This window comes from Scylla paramamosain, chromosome 5 (genome assembly GCF_035594125.1).
Source record: "Scylla paramamosain isolate STU-SP2022 chromosome 5, ASM3559412v1, whole genome shotgun sequence".
Classification (NCBI taxonomy): domain Eukaryota; kingdom Metazoa; phylum Arthropoda; class Malacostraca; order Decapoda; family Portunidae; genus Scylla; species Scylla paramamosain.
The window spans coordinates 2531692-2544043 of record NC_087155.1 but is presented as its reverse complement, the minus strand read 5'-3'; positions in this window follow the sequence as shown (position 1 = coordinate 2544043).

The following is a 12352-nucleotide window of genomic DNA, read 5'->3' as shown; positions in this document are numbered from 1 at the left end:
AACCAAATTATAATAAAAGTAAAAAAAAAAAAAAAAAATTCGTACCAAGCACAACTAAATACCTCAAGGTTCAATTTTGTGACGAGACACTGAACTTCACTGCCACACTTCAAGATCCAAACTTGCAGGATCAAGGTCACAGCTCACGCTACATTTTGGACCTACCTAAAAGCCAGCAAGATACACAAGCTGTTTGATGGGATGAGAAGCCATGTGAGGAATGAAACAAGAAAAAAAAAAAAAATGGAATATTGACTTTTAAGTTTGTTTATGGGATTAGAAACCTTACACTCTGGTTTTGCTTTTTTTTTCTTTTCTTTTTTGTTTTGTTTTTGTCTCATCTTTTCTTTCTTCCTGATTTTCATTCTTATTTTTATTTGTTATTGTCATTGTTGTTGTTGTTGTTGTTGTTGTTGTTGTTGTTGTTGTTGTTGTTGTTGTTGTTGTTATTCATTTGTTATTTTATATACTTCTCTTTTTCTTTTCATTGTTTTCTTGTTCTTGTTCATATTCATGTTTTCCTTCTTTTTGCTTTCCTTCACCAACTTATTCATCCTCTCCTCTCCTCTCCTCTCCTCTCCTCTCCTCTCCTCTCCTCTCCTCCTCTCATACCCTCTCCTCTCATACCCTCTCCTCCCACCTCTCCCCTCCACCTCTTCCTCTCAGCATGCATATTAATCATCAGCGAAACCTTCTAAAAATCCCTCAATAGGTGACTCGACTTTCGTGAAGCCGTGCGTCTCACAGGTGGATCTTAAAAACTTGCTTGGATCTCCTCAGCCTTTTTCGGGAGCAAGTGGAAAAGGCTCGTGGACAGCAACAAGGCGGTGAATGGACACGAGAAATTAAAGCCCGTTAAAAGTGGAGTGATAGAGACGCTCGGGGACGGAAAAAGATCGGACAAAGATAAGAAGCCAAGGCCGAAAGTCCCGTGTTACAGTACGGGGCGAGCGGCCTTAGGGGAGATGAGGGCAATGTCCGGTGGTAAGGCGAATTATTTCAAGATGAATGGAGGGGAATGGCAAAGAGGTGGTGACAAAAGAAGCCTCGTTGGCATCATGAGCACCTTCCCGTGATGGCGGCGGCCGGGTTGGGAAAGAAACATCAAAGGAAACAACGATAATATTCATGTAAAGGGGAGGTGTAACAAGGCAGGGGGTGAGGGGGAAGTCTGCGATTTTTCGGGTTGTAAATGCGAGATTCACAGGAATGACACGATGCTTTTCTAAAATAAATGCCTGGAAGAGAGAGAGAGAGAGAGAGAGAGAGAGAGAGAGAGAGAGAGAGAGAGAGAGAGAGAGAGAGAGAGATATGGCGGGGAGAGAAACAAATACGAAGTCAGCCAGCTAAACAGACAGACAAACAGATATACAGCCATCCACCCACCCACCCACACACACACACACACGCACACACACACACACACACACACACACACACACACACACACACACACACACACACACACACATACAAAGAAGCAGAGAGACAAACACTACAGCATAAAAAAGAAAATAAATAAATAAGGATTAAAGACGATAATTTCAGGACGTTCTTAGCAACACCATTAACGACAACACCACCACCACCACCACCACCAACAACAACAACAACAACAACAACAACAACAACAACAACAACAACAATAACAACAACAACAAAGACGTAAACACGCATGCATCATCATTATTTTCACTGCAGGAAACTCAACATTGAACTCGTACTTACAGGAGAGTTGCTTTATACCTCCTTTATCTCTCCATGTAAAACTTATTGACGGTGAAAACTTTTGTAGCAGCGGGTGAGGCGGAGAGGTAGAAGAGACGTGGTGTTTTTGTTTTAGCGTGGTGTCCCCCGGGGTGGAGCCAACCAGGGATCTGTCACGCTTCATCGTGCCGCGTCTCCGTCCCCAGTCCTCCAGCAGCCAGCTCTCTCCCGCTACCCTGCCAGATCCAGTCGCTTTTTCCTGTCCCTTGCTTCACCTTATTGCCTTTCTCTCTTTCCCCCTTCTCTCTTTTTCCATAGCATATATTGGTTCTCTTCTTCGTTTTCTTATTCTACTCTTCCGTCCTCGTATTGTGTTTTCTTCGATATTTCGTCTTTTTATCTTCTTCTTCTTCTTCTTCTTCTTCTTCTTCTTCTTCTTCTTCTTCTTCTTCTTCTTCTTCTTCTTCTTTTCTTTTTTTTCTCCTCGTAGTCTGGATGGCGTCTGTTCTCGTCGTCGCCATTCCTTGTATTTCTTTTCCGTCCCCTTCAACCCAAAGACTCCTCCTCCCCTCCTCCTCCTCCTTCCCCTCCTCCTCCTCCTCCTCCTCCTCCTCCTCCTCCTCCTCCTCCTCCTCCTCCACCTCCTCCTTCTCCTCTAGCAGTCTCTACGTATCACATTTCGTTACTTGTTTTTAATTTATTTTTACTCTAAGGGGGGGCTGAAAGCCTCGTCCTGTTTCTTTTTCATGTTCCTTTTAGTGTATTATTTTTGAGTACCGTGTCACACTTCTTTGTCTCATTTACTTCCAATGCTCAGGTCTTCTGGCTTTTCAACATTTGTTTTAATACTTTACTTTTCCATTACTTTTTCTTTTTTTGGGGGGGGGTTGATAGATCCCTAGATATTTTAGTAATTTCATGAAGTCACTAAGTGAAACAGTAATTTCACGAATTCCCTGAAAGTTTTAGGGATTTCACGAAATCACTAGTTTCACAATCTTACTGTAATATATATATATATATATATATATATATATATATATATATATATATATATATATATATATATATATATATATATATATATATATATATATATATATATATATTTTTTTTTTTTTTTATGTAGGAAGGATACTGGCCAAGGGCAACAAAAATCTAATAAAAAAAAATGCCCACTGAAATGCCAGTCCCTAAAAGGGTCAAAGCAGTGGTCAAAAATTGGTGGATAAGTGTCTTGAAACCTCCCTCTTGAAGGAATTCAAGTCATAGGAAGGTGGAAATACAGAAGCAGGCAAGGAGTTCCAGAGTTTACCAGAGAAAGGGATGAATGATTGAGAATACTGGTTAACTCTTGCGTTAGAGAGGTGGACAGAATAGGAGTGAGAGAAAGAAGAAAGTCTTGTGCAGCGAGGCCGCGGAAGGAGGGGAGGCATGCAGTTAGCAAGATCAGAAGAGCAGTTAGCATGAAAATAGCGGTAGAAGACAGCTAGAGATGCAACATTGCGGCGGTGAGAGAGAGGCTGAAGACAGTCAGTTAGAGGAGAGGAGTTGATGAGACGAAAAGCTTTTGATTCCACCCTGTCTAGAACAGCAGTATGAGTGGAACCCCCCCAGACATGTGAAGCATACTCCATACATGGACGGATAAGGCCCTTGTACAGAGTTAGCAGCTGGGGGGGTGAGAAAAACTGGCGGAGACGTCTCAGAACACCTAACTTCATAGAAGCTGTTTTAGCTAGAGATGAGATGTGAAGTTTCCAGTTCAGATTATAAGTAAAGGACAGACCGAGGATGTTCAGTGTAGAAGAGGGGGACAGTTGAGTGTCATTGAAGAAGAGGGGATAGTTGTCTGGAAGATTGTGTCGAGTTGATAGATGGAGGAATTGAGTTTTTGAGGCATTGAACAATACCAAGTTTGCTCTGCCCCAATCAGAAATTTTAGAAAGATCAGAAGTCAGGCGTTCTGTGGCTTCCCTGCGTGATATGTTTACCTCCTGAAGGGTTGGACGTCTATGAAAAGACGTGGAAAAGTGCAGGGTGGTATCATCAGCATAGGAGTGGATAGGACAAGAAGTTTGGTTTAGAAGATCATTAATGAATAATAAGAAGAGAGTGGGTGACAGGACAGAACCCTGAGGAACACCACTGTTAATAGATTTAGGAGAAGAACAGTGACCGTCTACCACAGCAGCAATAGAACGGCCAGAAAGGAAACTTGAGATGAAGTTACAGAGAGAAGGATAGAAACCGTAGGAGGGTAGTTTGGAAATCAAAGCTTTGTGCCAGACTCTATCAAAGGCTTTTGATATGTCCAAGGCAACAGCAAAAGTTTCACCAAAGTCTCTAAAAGAGGATGACCAAGACTCAGTAAGGAAAGCCAGATCACCAGTAGAACGGCCTTGACGGAACCCATACTGGCGATCAGATAGAAGGTTGTGAAGTGATAGATGTTTAAGAATCTTCCTGTTGAGGATAGATTCAAAAACTTTAGATAAGCAGGAAATTAAAGCAATAGGACGGTAGTTTGAGGGATTAGAGCGGTCACCCTTTTTAGGAACAGGTTGAATGTAGGCAAACTTCCAGCAAGAAGGAAAGGTAGATGTTGACAGACATAGCTGAAAGAGTTTGACTAGGCAAGGTGCAAGCACGGAGGCACAGTTTCGGAGAACAATAGGAGGGACCCCATCAGGTCCATAAGCCTTCTGAGGGTTTAGGCCAGCGAGGGCATGGAAAACATCATTACGAAGAATTTTAATACGAGGCATGAAGTAGTCAGAGGGTGGAGGAGAGGGAGGAACAAGCCCAGAATCGTCCAAGGTAGAGTTTTTAGCAAAGGTTTGAGCAAAGAGTTCAGCTTTAGAAATAGATGTGATAGCAGTGGTGCCATCTGGTTGAAGTAGAGGAGGGAAAGAAGAAGAAGCAAAGTTATTGGAGATATTTTTGGCTAGATGCCAGAAATCACGAGGGGAGTTAGATCTTGAAAGGAGTTTTTGGCTAGTTGGAGAACAGACTTGGCATGGTTCCGGGCAGAAATATAAAGTGCATGAGATTCTGGTGAAGGAAGGCTTAAGTACCTTTTGTGGGCCACCTCTCTATCATGTATAGCACGAGAACAAGCTGTGTTAAACCAAGGTTTAGAAGGTTTAGGACGAGAAAAAGAGTGAGGAATGTACGCCTCCATGCCAGACACTATCACCTCTGTTATGCGCTCAGCACACAAAGACGGGTCTCTGACACGGAAGCAGTAGTCATTCCAAGGAAAATCAGCAAAATACCGCCTCAGGTCCCCCCAATTAGCAGAGGCAAAACGCCAGAGGCACCTTCGCTTAGGGGGATCCTGAGGAGGGATTGGAGTGATAGGACAAGATAAAGATATGAGATTGTGATCGGAGGAGCCCAACGGAGAAGAAAGGGTGACAGCATAAGCAGAAGGATTAGAGGTCAGGAAAAGGTCAAGAATGTTGGGCGTATCTCCAAGACGGTCAGGAATATATATATATATATATATATATATATATATATATATATATATATATATATATATATATATATATATATATATATATATATATATATATATATATATATATATATATATATATATATATATATATATATATATATATATATATATATATATATATATATATATATATATATATATATATATATATATATATATATATATATATATATATATATATATATATCACGTAACATAAGAACAATTAAACCTAAAGTGAATGAATACAGAGACGACAGAGATTGAGGCCGAAAAGGAACAATAGATGGAGCAATACTTGTGTGAGTGCAAACAGGCAGAATTAGACGGGTGGATAAGTTAAAGTCTGAAGAAGATATATGCGAATAAGCAAATGATAAATAAAAGATAAACTTATGGAAAGCCAAGAGAAACAAGCAGATAGAGGAACAAAACGTATGAGATCAAAGTGAACAATAAAAAATAAAAGTGAATGATTAAAGCGATAGATCGAAGCAAGCAAAGAAAACTTAGATCATTAAACACAAATACACACATACACACACACACACACACACACACAAAAAAAAAAAAAAATACTGATGAAGAAAAGCATACGAAAGAAACCGAAGAATGAAAATATGTACATAAACGAGAAAAGAAAAAAAAAAAAAAAAATGGACCGCTAAGCAAACACTAACAAATATACGTTCTGGTATCATAATAACCTTTTTTTTATATTGATCTTAGAAATGGTTATTATTATAGTATCCAAAATTAGGAGATCCATTTTCGTGTCCTTTATGTGTGTGTGTGTGTGTGTGTGTGTGTGTGTGTGTGTGTGTGTTTGCATGTTTAGTACGTATGTTCGTCTGTCCTTAGATAAAGTCAGGCCAACTTCCATGAATAGCTAAATTATCTCTTTCACCTTCAGCTTTCTTCTCCAATTTTGTTTACCGTTCTTACTCGGGAAATCGTAAGGCTGAAATGACTGTATTGTCACGCTCGAAGGCTGAAGACTGAAACAGAAAAGATAGGTGGAAGCGATGGGTTGCAATGTTCAGAGAGAGAGAGAGAGAGAGAGAGAGAGAGAGGATTGAAAGTATAGCCCTTCATATCGCCCATCACCAAATCCAACTGATCGCCAACGGGGAAGTGAGTGACAAAAGTCAGAATACTCCCCCTTGATGCTTCCCTCCCCCCTGATGACTCCCCCCTTCAGTTCTCCCCCCTCATGCCATCCTACCGCTCCTAAAAAAAAAAAACCGTTTCCGGACATGACAAATGATGTTGGAATGTTAACTTTGCTATTGACGAGTGTGGGAATTCTCTCTCTCTCTCTCTCTCTCTCTCTCTCTCTCTCTCTCTCTCTCTCTCTCTCTCTCTCTCTCTCTCTCTCTCTCTGCTATTTTAATTTTCGTTTCCCACTTTTTGTTTTGTGTGTTTTTATTTATTTACTTTCTTTGTCTGTCTGTATTTCTGTTTGTTGATATAACTTCAGTCTGTATCAATTACACATGCGCGCGCGCGCACACACACACACACACACACACACACACACACACACACACACACACACACACACACACACACACACACACACACACACACACACACACACACACACACACACACACACACAAAGAATGACAAAGATAACAAATGACAAAAAGAAAACAGCAAGATGCAGGATATTTTATATTCATAAAACTTTTATAAAACTAAAAATCAGTCATTGAATATTTATAATGGAATGCAACGCGTTCTGTATTTGGAAGATCATTCTAATAATAATAACAATATTTTTCTTTATCTACATACCGGAGTGATATGATAATGATAAATATTAATTATAAAAAATAATATGGTACAATAATTTTTTCTAGACATAGAGATAAACACGCCACACAGGGAAGTTGATGAAAGCACGAAAAGCCGCGGCTCACGAACGAAAGGTCATGAGGTCACAAAAAAAAAAAAAAACACTTAGGGGAAAAGATTTTAATGGGTGGCATGAAGTAGTCAGAGGGTGGAAGAGAGGGAGGAACAAGCCCTGAATCATCCGAGGTAGATTTTTAGCAAAGGTTTGAGCGAAGAGTTCAGCTTTAGAAACAGGTGAAATGGCAGTGGTGCCATCAGGCTGAAGTAAAGGAGGGAAAGATGATACAAATTTATTGGAAATGTTTTTTTGTTAGGTGCCAGAAGTCACGAGGGGAGTTAGATCTTGAAAGATTTTGACACTTTCTATTAATGAAGGAGTTTTCGGCTAGTTAGAGAAAAGACTTAGTACGATTCCGGGCAGAAATATAAAGCGAATGAAATTCAGGTGATGGAAGGCTCAAATATCTTTTGTGGGCCACCTCTTCATCATGTATAGCATGGAAACAGGCTGTGTTAAACCAGGGCTTGAAAGGTTTAGGTCGAAAGAAAGAGTGAGGAATGTACGCCTCCATGTCAGACACTATTACCTCTGTTATGTGTTCAGCATACAGAGACGGGTCTCTGACACGAAAGGAAAATCAGCAAAATACCTCCTCAGGTCCCCCAACTAGCAGATGGAAAACGCTTGAGGCATCTCCGCCTTTGGGGATCCTGAGGAGGGACTGGAACGATAGGACAAGATACAGATATGAGATTGTGATCGGAGGAGCCCAACGGAGGAGAAAGGGTGACAGCATAAGCAGGATTAAAGGTTACGAAAAAAATCAAGAATGTTGGACGTATTCCCAAGACGGTCAGGAAAACGAGTAGGGTGTTGCACTACTTGTTCTAGGTCGTGGTGGATAGCAAAGTTGAAGGCTAGTTCACCAGGATGGTCAGTGAAATGAGAGGAAAGCCAAAGCTGGTGGTGAACATTGAAGTCTCCAAGAATGGAGATCTACGCAAAAGGGAAGAGTCAGAATGTGCTCCACTTTGGAAGATAAGTGGTCAAAAAAATTTCTCATAGTCAGAGGAGTTAGGTGAGAAGTATACAGCACAGGTAAATTTAGTTTGAGAGTGACTCTGTAGTTGTAGTCAGATGGTGGAAAGCTCGGAAGATTCAAGAGTGTGGGCACGAGAGCAGGTTAAGTCGTTGCGCACATAAATGCAACATCCAGCTTTGGATCGAAAATGAGGATAGAGAAAGTAGGAGGGGAACAAAATTTGTTACCATCAGTTGCCTCAGACTCCTGTGTTTCAATGATGAAAAGAAGATGTGGTTTAGTAGAGGAGAGATGATGTACTATATATTGAAAATTAGATGTATGGCCGCGTATGTTGCAGAAGTTAATGAAGAAAATGTTGAGGGGTATGTCAAAACACTTAAGGTTGATACCAGAAGAGCAATCCGACCTCGGGACATTTGTGGTCCCTTCCCCAGATGGAGACTCCGAGGCTGGTGTAGGAGTCGCCATATTACTTTAGAACTTTGAGTGAAGGGTGTGTGTGCATATAGTTTTGTGTGAAGGAAGAAAATTGTCTTTAGAGGGCAGGCTGTGACCGCCCCCGTGTTGTGAGACACAAAGGGAAACGTTCAGTGAGGTCACAGCTGGGTTATTGATAAGATCACAGAGCTTCAGAGCACTGGGAGTAATTATCGTTTCGGCAGGTGTCTACTGCCTCCTCCTGTAGTGTTACGTAGGCAGCAGATTGCCTCGGTATAGAATACTACCAACATATATTCTAGGATATGTTTGTATTTCCTATGTAATTCCAAGATTTTTTTTTTTTTTTTTTTTTTTTGTAATATATATTACTGTATTTATTGATTGAACTTCGACCATTTGACCATTAGATGACGGCACGACAGTAATTGTTTCGTCACCTGAGTAGCTCTAGACGCTATTACCGAACGGAAATTAAAGTGCAAACACTAAAATATTTGAAATATTTGATTACTAAGAGGTATGTTTCGAAACTTGTACCTGACAATTTCATAACGTTCAGAGAAATTATTCTAGTTTGAGGAATAAATTTAATAATTTTCAGTGTTTTGGAGGGTGAGAATAAGTCATTGTACAGCTGCCTGTGTGAAGTGAGTGAGTGTGTGTGGGATTATAGTTTGTCTGAAGATGATGTGAGATGTGTTTGTACCTGCCACGTGTATCAAGGCAAATTATTTTATTTATTTTCTCATAGGGATTTTATAAGTCACATATTGTTGCTGCTTGTTTCACACATTCTGCTTTTTGACTAATTCTCCTGCAATCACTTACAACGTTTGACTCACCTCCTACTGGTCTCTTAAGTGGTCTTGTATTCTGGGAAAAAAAGTATCAACTTTTTATTCTTTTTCTGTGTATCCATGATATATATATATATATATATATATATATATATATATATATATATATATATATATATATATATATATATATATATATATATATATATATATATATATATATATATATATATATATATATATATATATATAATTAAGTGTGTATGGTTAGTGTGTGTCTGCTAGTCGTGTTCATTTTGCTTAAGGAAAATATTTATTAATAAAGGGATGGAAGGATCACAGGTCATATACTGAAACTCAGTTTAAATTGATGACGTGTTTAGTCTTGCATTATTAATATTTTGTACACTGAAATTCAGGTGAGGGCAATGATGGAGTACCTTCCTCGTTTACTTCTATGGTTGATCGTTTTGATCTTGAAGAGGGAAAGGATTATGTTGTTCCTTACATAGTGAGGGTCGGTGCTTAGTTTTGTATTAATTATTAGTGATATTTTGTACGTAGAAATGTAGAAGTGAAGGATTAGATGTGGTGCTCTCCTCGTGTACTTGTATCTTCTACAGGGTAACCTTTTGATCCTGGAGAGGGAAAGGTCATAGTATTGTTCCTTATATAAAGTGCGGGTCGCGTTACGCCTCTCTGAGGGATGATGATGTTTTGTAGCAGCCTGGAGGGAAGGGGGGGGCAGCATTATTTCTCCTTTGTTTCATACTCGACGGTGAATGAAGCTTGTGGTGCACTCTTGTAGGTGGAAATATGTTGTTTGTCGCTGCAAAAATAATAATGCATAGTTTATCCAGTGTGTTAGGGGAGGGTAAATAGGTTACTCGAGTCGTAATGAAGTGATGTTTGTTGGCTTATCAAACACGTGTATTCAGGATGTCAAAGATGAAGGGAATGTATGTTGCCTTTTCCACGTTAGTTAGACCAAAGTATAAATTTGATTTCCTGTTATCAGTTTGTATTTTCTCTTAGAGGAAGTAATTGCTGACGACGAGGTGAGGCAAAAACTGTGAGTGAGTTTCTGAGGTCGAATGAAGAAAAGTTATGTTGCTAAATTTATATCTTGTCCAAGGTGATTTTCTTTTTTGTTTAGTATAAGTAAAAATATTTTATCAAGTAAGATATCATTGAATGAGACGAGTGGATTCCAGCGTTCCAGTGAAGAAAAGGCAATATTATTTCCTCTTATCCATTATGTGAGTATGTAGGTTTTGCTCACGTGCAAATAACAGTAATGTCAGGAAGGCAGTGTTTATTGACCAAAGGCATGGGTGGATCCCGGGGGTCAGGAGTGCGGAGAAGTAATCTGTTGCTTTTTTCAGTCTGGGGTGATGAAGGCTTTCGCTCTCTCGTTTATGTGAAAATAATCGGTGAGGTGAGGTGGTGTGGCTTTGGCAATAACACGGGTGAAGGAAACTTAATTGTTGTTTTCATCCACTTCATATGAAATTGTTTTTTTCTTCTTTAAGTGAAAATAAATCAAGTGAGGCAGGTTTTTTGTTCAGTGACGTGAGTGTGTTGTACAGTTCAGAAGTGAAGAAAATGTATCTTTTAAGCATTTTCTGGGAATTTTTATTTTTCTTATGCATATCAAAATAATAAGGCGAGGTAGTTTGTCTTGGTCAACAAACGCATGAAAGGAGTGGGTTTCTGAGTTCAGGAGAGAAGGAAAATGATCTACTGTTTTCGTCTATTCTCTGCGAAATACTTCTTTGTTCTTGCATGAATACACTGAAAATAAAGAAAATAAAGGTTCCCCTCTCAGGTGAGCTGATGGGCAGGTGAGGTCAGGGCCACAGGAAAGAAAGAGGGATTAATACTTGTCTCTTACGTTAATAAGGAAATAATGGTATGAACTTTGGATTAAGAGGAAGAAAACTTCCAGAGCTTTCAAAAATGGTATGAACTTTTGATTAATGTAAAGAAAAGACTTGTGTCTCCCTCTACCACGTATGAAGAAAGTAACTTTTATTTTCATTTCACACCAAGTTAATAAGGCAGATTTTTTTTTTCGATTTTTTTTTTTCGATTTTTTTTTTTTTTTTTTTTGTCTTTTTTTTCGCCTAGTATACAATTTTTGTGTTTATGCTTACTTTAGAACTTGGTGTTACTTTACAGTTTAGTGGAAATGTATGTGTTGCGTTTAAACAGTGTGAAATGTCTGTTCCTTTTCTGCTTCACTCTCAATTATTTGCGTTTGTTTAGTTAGTTTGTTTGTATAAGAAGCGTTTTTCTTTTCATTACAGTGCCGCGAAGATTTATGCTCTCTGTTCACAGCAAATTTGGAATGCGGTACTGTTACATTTTGAACTCTGCGGGTTTATTTATTTATTTACTTATTCATTTATTTTATTTATTCATTTATTTATTTATTTATTTATTTATTTTGCTTACATATATTTTTTTCATAGTTTTCATTAGGGTTGAGTGTACATTTTAGGCTTTGGATTTAGATGAAGAATTGGAAATGGGATGTTATTATTATTTTTATTGTTATTGTTGTTGTTATTATTATTATTATTATTATTATTATTATTATTATTATTATTATTATTATTATTATTATTATCTTTTGTTCAGTTGGGTTTGCTCCGGTCCAGAGCCTCCTTATATTGGCATAGTGGGTTCAGCGGCGCACCGTGAGTTGCCACCATGCCAATAAAAGGAGGCTCTGGACCGGAACAAAGCCAGTTCCCCTGAAGAAGATGTAGGTGAAACTGGTCGTGAATAAACTCAACTCCATACACTTTCATTATCATTATTATCTATTATTATTATTATTATTATTATTATTATTATTATTATTATTATTATTATCATTATTATTATTATTATTATTGCAGTTGTATTTTTAATTAATATTGTTGATTTTTGTTTCTTTATCTATCCATATTTCTCTCTCTCTCTCTCTCTCTCTCTCTCTCTCTCTCTCT